Here is an 11,000-nt window from a genome sequence, read left to right on the forward strand (position 1 = left end):
TCATTTATTAGTACTTTCATGAAATGGGTTAGTATACTACCTCTTTTTGAAAAAGAATTAAGAAGTCTATTCCAAGATATCTTGAAGAATTGTGGCAAACTAAGAATTAAACTTTTAACTTCAACTCAAAATCTGGTATTTAATTCAATAAGTCAGATAGCTTTCTAATTATTAACATTAAGATATTTCACACTTTTTAAGGTATATATTTCTTTTTGGCCAGGCGTATCAAATGTGATTAAATATAAGATTTTTTAAACATAATTTCTACTTGTAAATTTTTTAAATGACAGTTTTTCTGTGTGACCTTTAAGTTTTGAGATGATCCATCTTAGGGAGGTAGAAATTATAGCATATATAAAATTGAGCATGTGCATATGAGGTATTCAGTCTCTTTATGCTCATCAAGAAATTATTGATTCTGTGCTGGGAAGATTCTCAAGGGATGACGCACATGCTTTGCATGCAGGAGTCACGGGTTTGATCCCCAACACCACACGGTCCCCCCAGCACTGCCGAAAATTCACAGAGCACTCCTGGGTGTGGGCCCGAAGCAAAGAAAATAACAACAAAGCAATTATTGATTCAACTTGCATGAAATACACAGTAGGCTAGATTCTTAGCTGTCCTTCACATCTATATCTATGCAGGTATAGAGGCATTTATAACTCTTCATAAGGGCTAAAATGAGAACTAAAAGTAATGAGAATTCAGTTGAATATGACTAATTAGCAGGGCACAATAATTAGTTCTCCTGATGCTTTACTGTGATGCAAAGTATGTGACATATTTTAGACATTTTATAATTATTCTGATATTAACCATTAAGTCAGATTTGTATTTCTGATGCTTTTAATGTAATTTTAAAATAATGTTTGGAAAATAAACATATTAAAAATCCTAACATTTCTGGACATATTTCAGTGTGGTGACTTTCCTGTCTGGTCATTTGAAAACCATCATAGAGGGCCAAAGAGTGCCTTCTGAGTGTGAAGACCTACTTACTGAGGGCTGGCTTGGCTTGAATCTCCAGCACCACATATGGTTCTCTGGGTATTGTCCAGAGTGATCCCTGAGCACAGAGCCAGGCAAGAATAGGCCCTTGGGGGCTGGAGAGATAGCACAGTGGGTAGGGCGTTTGCCTTGCACGCAGACGACCCAGGTTTGAATCCCAGCATCCCATATGGTCCCCTGAGCACTGCCGGGAGTAACTCCTGAGTGCAGAGCCAGGAGTAACCCCTGTGCATCGCCAGGTGTGACCCAAAAAGCAAAAAAAAAAAAAGAATAGGCCCTGAACACCCCAGGATGTAACTGCCCCGAACCAAAATAATAACATAAAGGAAATTATTATGGAACAAATTATTGTTAATACATTACTTAACATTGATGCATTATTGCACTATTATAAACGGCATTATTGCCTAAATCTAAGAGGTACTTTCCTTAAGTGATGAAACAATCCGTTTGAGCACAGTTTGTTGTATCTGCTCAGATTTGTTGTATCTGAACACCTCGAAGATGTTTCCTGATCTAGAGGCGGCCATACATCAGAGTGATAGCCCAGTGGGGGCCACTCAGAGTCTTCTGAACTGGGAGGGCAGCCAGAGGCCACGTTCTGTCCTACCCAGTGACAGGTCATTGCTACAGGCTGTGTAGCATCTGAGAAGAACTTTGATTTTGCTGGCACCATGTCTTATCACCTAGCAGTACATAAATCTTGAAGAAGTGGATTAGAGAAGTCGATCAAATGTAGGATGACTTGGAGTGGGAGCAATAGTATGGTAGGACATTTGCCTTGCACACAACCCACCCTGGTTTGATCCCCGGAATCCCTATGATCTGTGAGTCCCACTAGGAGTGATCCCCAAGTGCAGAGCCAGGATTAAGCCCTGAACAATGCCTGGTGTGACCCCCAAACCAAACAAAACAGAGACAAAAAGCTGTGATGCCTTAAAGAGACATCAACCCTAATATCTAAGTAGCTGGCTTCCAATTTGACCTTTTTCACTCCCCTCCCCCCGCAATTTCCCTAGGATGATTATCAGTAGGAAACTAATAAAAGGCACCAGAGCCAGAGGACAGTGAGCAGTGGGAGGGTACCTGCTTTGAATGTGTGAGGCCCTGGGTTGGATCCCCGGCCCTGCACATCAACAAACAAAACCCCTAAACTACCACCAAAACATCATTAGACAAAAATCAAGAAACCAAACAGAGAGTACACCTAAGGGGCCAGGAGATTAATGGGGGGCCTGAAGGCCTTGAATCTAACTGCTGTGCGAGGCATCCCTCTGACACTCAGCACCACTAATGAACATCAGCCCTGGAGAGCACTGGGGCAGGGGGTGCGAGCACCAAGCCACATATGCAGCCTCCAGTAAGCGTGCAGGCAAGGGTGTGTGAACCCTGACACTGTGACATCCATAAGGAAGAGGGGAAAAGGAAACAGGATGCAGGTCTTGTTCTAGGACTGCCAAACTTTTCCCAACTTCTAAGCTGAAGGACCAGTCATGAGGGACTGTCCTGGCTCATAGGAGCTGACACTAACCTACGTCCTTTCTCTGTGGAATCCCATGGCTTGTGCTAGCATATGTTGGCACAGAAACTCTTTAGCACTCTCAGAGGAACAATAGGAGAGGAGGCAAGAGAGAAGTCCGTGATAACTTGGATAAAGGTGCATATTTGGTGAAATTTTGCCTCCCAGAAATGATGGTTAATAGGCAATCTCAACTTTTTGAGATTAATTTTACCAAAGCAAAAATACTGTTTCATTGCTTATAAACACATTACTGAGTTTTCCTTCCCCATCCGGATACACACATAATTATCTTTTAAAAGTGAATATTCTTTTAAAAGTGAATATATCTAGCGAGCACCAAGATGAGTTCATCTACAGGGTTAAGGCTTGACCTTGAGTTTTCCCCACCCTTCCCACTGCCAGCAGTCTGTGCTGAGGAAACAGCTTCTGCTGATTCCCAGGCTCAGGATCTTGATTTTCATGCAGAGCCTGCGGTTTTGCAAAATGCAGTTTGTTCATATGCCAGCTAGGCCTTTGGAAGTGGAGCAATTCACAAAGAGTGTTTTATGCTGTTCTGTGGACCTGGCAATGGGAGACATTTCCTAACCTGTGTAAATGTCTTGGGTTCAGTACATTTTTCTTTTCCTTTTCTTTTTCTCTTTCTTTTCCTCTCTGTTCTGTTCTTTTTGGTTCTTCCCCCCCCCCCCCCGATCTTTTGTGTTCTGTTTTGGGGCTACACTTGTCTGCACTCAGGATTGACTCCTGGCTTTGTGCTCAAAGGACTGTGCATGGGGCTGCGTTAACCGTGCATGAGGGAAGCTCTGCTTGCCCATGCTACTCTTCAGCCCGCTACATGTTTGCATATAGACGCTCGCAAGGATTCATGGAACCTACGTACTTATTTTTTTGGCATTAGTAATACATTAAGCTGATAACTGATTTTATTAATATATTAGTAACTGATTTCATTAAGATTACTTCGAAAACATGACTAGGCATTGTGTTCTTTACAGAGAATCTTGTTAAACTTGAAAAGAAGGGCATGGTGTGTGGCAAGGGGAAGTTCAGAGTGCCTTAGAACCTGGTTTTCGGTTCATGGACTGAACAGAGTGAGAATTCAACTTTTGGGTTCGAGTGATGGTTCAAAGGGTTGAGTTTTACAAACGGGGGTTCGATTCCTGGCACCACATAGTCCTTCAAACACTGCTGAGACTTGAATAGTCCCTGAGCACTATTTGGTGTGTCCCTCAAACAAGCAAAATAGAATAAAATAACTCACAACAACAAAAAGAAAATTGAGCGGTGTTTCTTCCCCCCCCCTCCCCCCCGCCAATTTCTTTGCTTGACTAGAGAGATCAGGAACTTTCAGTTGCTGCCCATAACTGTGAGAAATATTTAGTAAGTGTTCAATAGATGGCAGTTATTATTTTTTTGATAAGAGTGTGGGGAGTCTATAATCAAAATCAAAAGAATAATAACTTAAAATTGTTTTATAACTGGACAGGACACTTCTGTTTTGATCCATACCCTGCAGTGCTCAGAGGTCACTCCTGGCAGTGGTCGGGGGGACAAACTTGGGGTTGGCTGCTGCATGCAAGGCAAGCTCCCACCACGTGTACAATCCCTCCGGTTCCTGGGGCAGGGGTGAGGAGGTGGAGGAATGGAAGGGGAGGGGCACTTTCCTGGAGTGACTGATGAAAGCTTTTCCAACAAATGATATCTCTCTATATGACTAACAAACAGCAATTAAAATGACAGAAAACAAATCCAGGGAAAACAATTTCTGATGATCAGGTCAGGGCCAGGCTCAAAGTACAGCTCACAGGTTTGCACTTGGGAGCTCTTGCTTTGTCTCCGGCACTGGCACGGGCTGTGTTCCTGAGCACCAAACTTGCAGTATCACAGCAACATTGCTGGCTGTGCCCAAGGACCAAGAAAGAAAAAACAACTTCCAGTTATCATGGCCAAATTCTTGTTCTAATACAAGAGGTAATAGAGTGTGGCTCTAACTCTTGAATAAATAGATTTTACTGTTTTTTTTAGGAGACTGTCTAGTTTCTAAAGCAGTATATTGTTGAATATATAGAAATATAACAAGCCAATAGAATTTGACAAAGTTCTATTTTTGGCTAATGGCTGAATTTAGAGAAAATAGTAGATTTGACAAAGCAATTTTTTTTTCTTTAGAACTAGGGATCATATCTGGCAGCTTTCAGGAGCTACTCCAGGTGTGGTGTTTGGGGGGAGGTTGTCCCAGCTGCTCCTGGGAGATCTGGGGTGCTAAGACTCACATCTGGGCCCCCACAAGCAGAGCATTTATGGTCCTTTCACCATTTCCAGCCCAGCTCCCCCACGGAGTTCTAACCTTTAAGTTACTGAATTTTAAGGAAATTTGTTTTTGGTACTGTATTATTTACAGAATGGAAATGATGTTAGTACTTTGGGAAAATATACAGAAAGTCACATTGTGTCTAAATTCAAAGCCAGCATAATTTAATCTGTTGGAAGGTAAAGTAACTTAGTAACTGGAAACACCCGTGTACAGGTTTAGCTGAGATGATAAGCACTACTTTATGGCTCACAAATGTCTTCAACCATTGAAATGGAGAGGGATGGATAGGGATCGAAAATACCGACAGTAAGGACTTGCCATCCTCATGGCTGGCCCAGGTTCGCTCCCCCGCACCTTACTTAGTCCCCTGAGCACTGACAGGAGTAAATCCTGAGCTCAGAGCCAGGAGTAACCCCTGAGCACCGCCAGGTATGGTTCAAAACATAAGACTAAAAAACAAAAACAAAAAATAACACCCAAACACCCCCAAAACAAAAGATCAACACACACACAAGCACACACCCTCCCTTCAAAAAACAGCTAAAATGTTTACCACTCTCAGATATTTCACTTTTGCTTTTAGCAAACTGAAATGAGGGCCATAAAATAGCAGCTGTGGAGGTCCCGGGCTCCACTGGGTGTAGTTTGGAGGCGCTGGGGGCCAGAGGGTCACCACTGGGGGATCAGGGGAGCACTGGCATCACACTGCCTGCCAGCTGGAGGGTCCCCACTGGAGGCCCAGGCCTCCCAACCACCACCAAGAATCTGAACTGCTTACCCGAGCAGAATTAAAAAATAATATAAACTCTACATTCCATTTATTAACGAATTTTCATTTCTTATTTACACTATGTAAACTTTGGAACTGTCAGTCCTATTTCTTCTAAGTGTATGAATGGAAATACTGTTAGTCTCTGGTAGTGGTTTTTCTTGTAAGCACTAGTAAGGAAAGCACGCTCATTCTTCCCAATGCCTCAGCGTGCTGTACTATTTCTAACAGAATAAAGACTTGCTGGTATGAAGTAGGTGATGAAAAGAGCCTGACAAATGTTAGCCATGATGCTGATGTGTTTTGTAACTAACAATGTATGGTCTGGATGCTAATATTTAGAGGGATGATCCCGTTTTCTGAAAGATGATGGAGATATTATTTTAATCTAAATGCTATAGCAAGATGAAAGTGAAGAATATGATGTGTCCCCATCAAGTCCCTTCCACATGAAAAGAAAATCTTACTTATGAGTCATTGTGGACACCACTGTTAGCCCACCTATAAAATATTACTCAAGTACGAGTCTCTGTTGCAGATGAGAAATGTGCATATTAGAATTTCTCACTTTCTCTTCCATGGGGTAATTCTGCCTGCATGTGCAACTCCCAACTGTCAATGAGAAGTGTGCCCTTGGGTATGCTTGTTTGTTTTTGTTTCTGGGCCACACTCAGCAGGCAATGCTCAGGGGTTACTCCTGGCAGGGTTTGGGGACCATACTGGATGCAAGGGTTAGACCCGGGTTGGCCACATGCAAGGCAAGAGAGAGCTCTCCCTGCTGTACTACCTCACTGACTCAGCCCTTGAGTAATTTGTGGTCCAGGATTTCCCTATCACCTTTGGAAAATAACTGAAAAGAGAAACAGATTTCCCATTTTGTTTGTTTTTGGTTATGCTCAGGAATCACTGACCTGGGGTCAGCTGTGTGCAAGGCCAGTGTCCAATGATGGTACTCTCTCCAGCCCCAAAGGTTTCCTTTTAAACTATATCACCACAGGAACATATTTTGAAAACTTACTCCAGCAGTTTGTTATAATTTATAAACCCCATATTTATGATAGCTCCATTTCTTTATTTAAATGGAAATAAATGTAATCTTTGGCAAGAAAAACCACAAAAATAATAGGAAGAGTCTAAAATAGGATTCTAGGAGAGCACTTTAATTAGAAACTCTGCTTGTAAATCCTTCTTTTCAATCTTTTAAGCCTTGATTTTTATTTTTCTGTTTAGCTCAAGTCCTTTTATACTAAACATCCAGTGCTAGGTCAGTCACGATGTACTGGGAAATTTAAGTACTGTCCGAAGTTGTCAGGGATTTGTAGATCAGACTGCCTGAAAAGGATAGTCAAGAATTATACACCAATAATACTAGTTTATCTTTAAACGTCATTTAGTATAGTTGAGAAAATTGAATGCCTTTTGTTGCTAGTCCCTTTAATCAAGGATATAAGGATACAAAAAAAAAAAAAAAACTAACCAAAAACAAAAAACAAACAAACAAAAAAAAACCAAACAAAAAACGGGCAATAGGCTCCACCTAACGGTGTCTCAAAGGAAAGCAGGTAGGCTAAAAACCAAACCAATCATCCGGAGTTGGAACCCTGATTAGGAGGGTTGGTATGTGTGAAATGTTTAAAGTATCTTAGGTGTTTCTCAGACATGAGAATTTAACATAAAGATAGTAAGTATTTAAAATGCAGGTGCTGGGTCTTTGCCCTGGAGACCTAGATGGTGAGTGGGGAAGATCACCCACTTGGGAGAGACCCCCAAGAGCTTCAGCATCCTGCAGTCCCGGCGTTGCTGGGTACCCCCACTCACCCCCGCGCCCTCTAAGACACCCAGTGTGCAGTCCCAGGGAGACCCTCAGAGAGCCGGGATGCACGTTTTGCACGCAGGGGCCCTGGGTTCGAATTCTGCCATTGCACGGTCCCTCAGCGCCCCCGGAAGTGGCCCTGGTCGGCCCCCAGAACTGCTGGATGTTCCCCCAACAGAAAAGAGCAAAGGGAAGAAAGCCGACGAAAACAGAACGGCTGCAGAGCAGAAGGAGCACAGCCAGACTGGAGCGGGCCTGGGGGGACTGGAGGAGAAGCAGGGGTCCAGACTCCCGAGACCCTCAGCGCTCCTTCCCTGGGCCCCGCCTCCTTCCCCGGACCTCGCCCCCTTCCCTTGGCCACGTCCCATCCAAAGACCCCCCCTGGACCCCGTCCTCATCTCCAAGTCCCGCCCCTCCGGTCCAACCCCACCCGGAGACCCTCCCCGGTCCCGCCCTCCCTGGAAGCTCAAGTCCTGATGGACAGGCCGAGTCCCGCTTGACCCTTCCGTTCTCTGGGCTGTGCTCCTGACTTGGTCCGGCCTCCGGGCTGGGCTCACTCCTGGTGGCGCTCAAGGTACCACTGAGGTGTCATTCCATCTTCCGCTCCCTCACGTTCTACTTACTATTTCAGTGTGAGTGTTAAAGATTTTTGTCCCCGTCTCAAGAGTCCAAAGGAAAATTCATCTTCAGACTGACTCCAAGACTGTTTCCAAAATTGCCAGAACGGAGGGGAGGTGCTTGTTGGAAGGGCTGAGGGGCCCGCAAGACTGTGTGTATGTGGGGAAAGGCAGCGGGGCTGGCACCTGGCCGGGGTGCTGGCATCTGGGTGGGGTCGCTGGCCCCCGGATGGTGCTGTATCCATAAAGTAACTGTATCCATAAAGTAAAGCACTGTATCCATAAAGTATAAACTTTTGATCTGGGGGCGGGGCCACAGTCCAGCGGTGGGAATTGTGTGCATGTGACTGACCTGGATTCAATCCCTACAGTCCCTAGAGCCCCACCATGATCCCTGAACAGAGCCAGGAGTCAGCCCTGAGCACCATTGGCTAAGCCCTCCCCCACAAAATTTTGTTTTGAAACATATTAAGACTAATCAAAATAAAAGGTTCTTATAAAAAAATGTTCCTTGTGAATGGAATATCCCATGTCTGACAGTAATTTTTCATAGTTCTACCGATTCTTCCGCCCCTCTTGGAGAGCCCGGCAAGCTACCGAGAGTATCTTGCCCGCATGGCAGAGCCTGGCAAGCTGCCCGTGATGTATTCGATATGCCAAACACAGTAACAAAAAAATCTCCAATGGAGACGTTACTGGGCCCGCTCGAGAAAATCGATGAACAATGGGAGGGCCTTTACTTTACTTTACTTACTTTACCTGCCCCACACCTAGATTACAATCTAACATGAGGGTAACTTTGTCTTCTTTCACTCATAAACACAGATAATTCACTAAAGGAAAAGATTCTAGCAGGTTGAGCCTCCGTCCTACAATTCCAGGTGATGGGGCTAGTGGGCAGGGCACCAGCCCCCTCTGGGCATCTAGCTGGGCTTCCCTTGGGGTGCTAGGGATTTGGGCCGCCTCAGGTGGTGCTCCTGCTCTGTACCAGGACCACTCCTGGGGGTGACCTCACTTAGCCCTGGCCTCTCCTGCTGCATGAAGTAGGCTTTTTCTGCACCGGAAGTACCAACGCACTCTTGAAAGCGCAAAATGGGGGTGAGGCTAAGAGTCAGAGGAGTGGGGTCAGAATTCAAAGTGCATACTCTTTCCATATTTGTCATTCTGAAGAATGACAAAGACTCGCATGGGAGCCTTGTGGACAGCAGGTATGAGCCGGGGGTGTGGGGGCGACTAAAACCTCATGGGAAGGGGGGCGTTCCGGTCCGTCCTTCACGCCCTACCGAGGTCACCGGTTGCCCCCCACGAGCGGCTCCCCAGCACAGCCACGGCCCCAGAAGCACAAGGACTTAATGCAGAACCCAGCAGCTTGGAGCAGAAAAGTGAACGGACTATGCATTGATCCAGGCCATCAAGTCTGCCGGAGGGGAAAGGGTGTTGCCCCATTCGCCCTCTCCTCTCTGGAAAGAAAGATGGCGGCCACATGGGAGCCTTGTGGACAGCAGGTATGAGCCGGGGGAGTGGGGGCGACTAAAACCTCATGGGTCGGGGGGCGTTCCGATCCGTCCTTCACGCCCTACCGAGGTCACCAGTCGCCCCCCGCGAGCGGCTCTCCAGCACGGCCATGGCCCCAGAAGCACAAGGACTTAATGCAGAACCCAGCAGCTTGGAGCAGAAAAGTGAACGGACTATGCGTTGATCCAGCCCATCAAGTCTGCCGGAGGGGAAAGGGTGTTGCCCCATTCGCCCTCTCCTCTCTGGAAAGAAAGATGGCGGCCGCATGGGAGCCTTGTGGACAGCAGGTATGAGCCGGGAGTGTGGGGGCGACTAGGGCCTCATGGGAAGGGGGGCGTTTCGCTCCGCCCTTCGCGCCCTACCGAGGCCACCGGTTGCCCCCCGCGAGCGGCTCTCCAGCACGGCCGCGACTCCAGAACACAGAAACCAGTTTCTTAACTATCTGACTTTCAGTAGAAATACTTCCGGGGTCGATAGGTGGAATAGCAGAAATCCAAAACCAACATTTAATTCTTGAACCCAGCTGTGGAAAGCAAATCACTTCACAATGCTTTTTCAGCATGTCTGATTTGGGGGGGGGGGGGGGTAAACTCTAAATGATGGTGGTGAATCTTTTGTTGAAACAATGAGTCTAGTCAAAGCAGATAGAGTGTTGGCTAGAATTCATCTGCCTCACAGGGACGGGGAGGGGTGGGGGGTGGGGTTTTGTTGGGGGTTCTTCATGGTGAAGAATGGGTGTTTGATGTTTGCATGACTGGGACATAGACCTGGGAGCTTTGTGGCCTTTCCCACAGTGATTCAATAAATAAAAAAAAAAAAAAAAAAAAAAAAAAAAGAATGTTCTTTTCTTTTGCTGCCTGAAAGAGGTGTAGGGAAGGTTTTGTATTACCCACAGAATTGAAAGATTGTATATTGTTATATGTAGAAAAGTGAAGTATATATGTAATGGTGGAGAGTACACATGGAAATTAAAAGTGGATATAAATCTAACATACTAATAAAATAGGTAAAATAGCAGAAATCCAAAACCAACATTTAATTCTTGAACCCAGCTGTAGAAAGCAAATCACCTCACAATGCTTTTTCAGCATGTCTGATTTGGGGGGGGGGGGGTAAACTCTAAATAATAGTGGTGAATCTTTTATTGAAACAATGAATCTAATCAAAGCAGATAGAGTGTTAACTAGAATTCATCTGCCTCACAGGGACGGGGAGGGGTGGGGGGTGGGGTTTTATTGGGGTTCTTCATGGTAAAAAATGAGTATTGGTGAAGGGAAATGTGTTTGATATTTGCATGACTGAGACATAAACCTGAAAGCTTTGTAACCTTTCCCACAGTGATTCAATAAATAAAAAAAAAAAAAAAAAAAAAGAATGACAAAGACTGTGAGCCCCCTCCCCCCCCACCTCCCTGCCCAGTTGTCAGCTTTATCGGCTCC

The sequence above is a fragment of the Sorex fumeus genome, unplaced genomic scaffold (assembly GCF_029834395.1).
Source record: "Sorex fumeus unplaced genomic scaffold, SorFum_2.1 ptg000024l, whole genome shotgun sequence".
Taxonomy (NCBI): Eukaryota; Metazoa; Chordata; class Mammalia; order Eulipotyphla; family Soricidae; genus Sorex; species Sorex fumeus.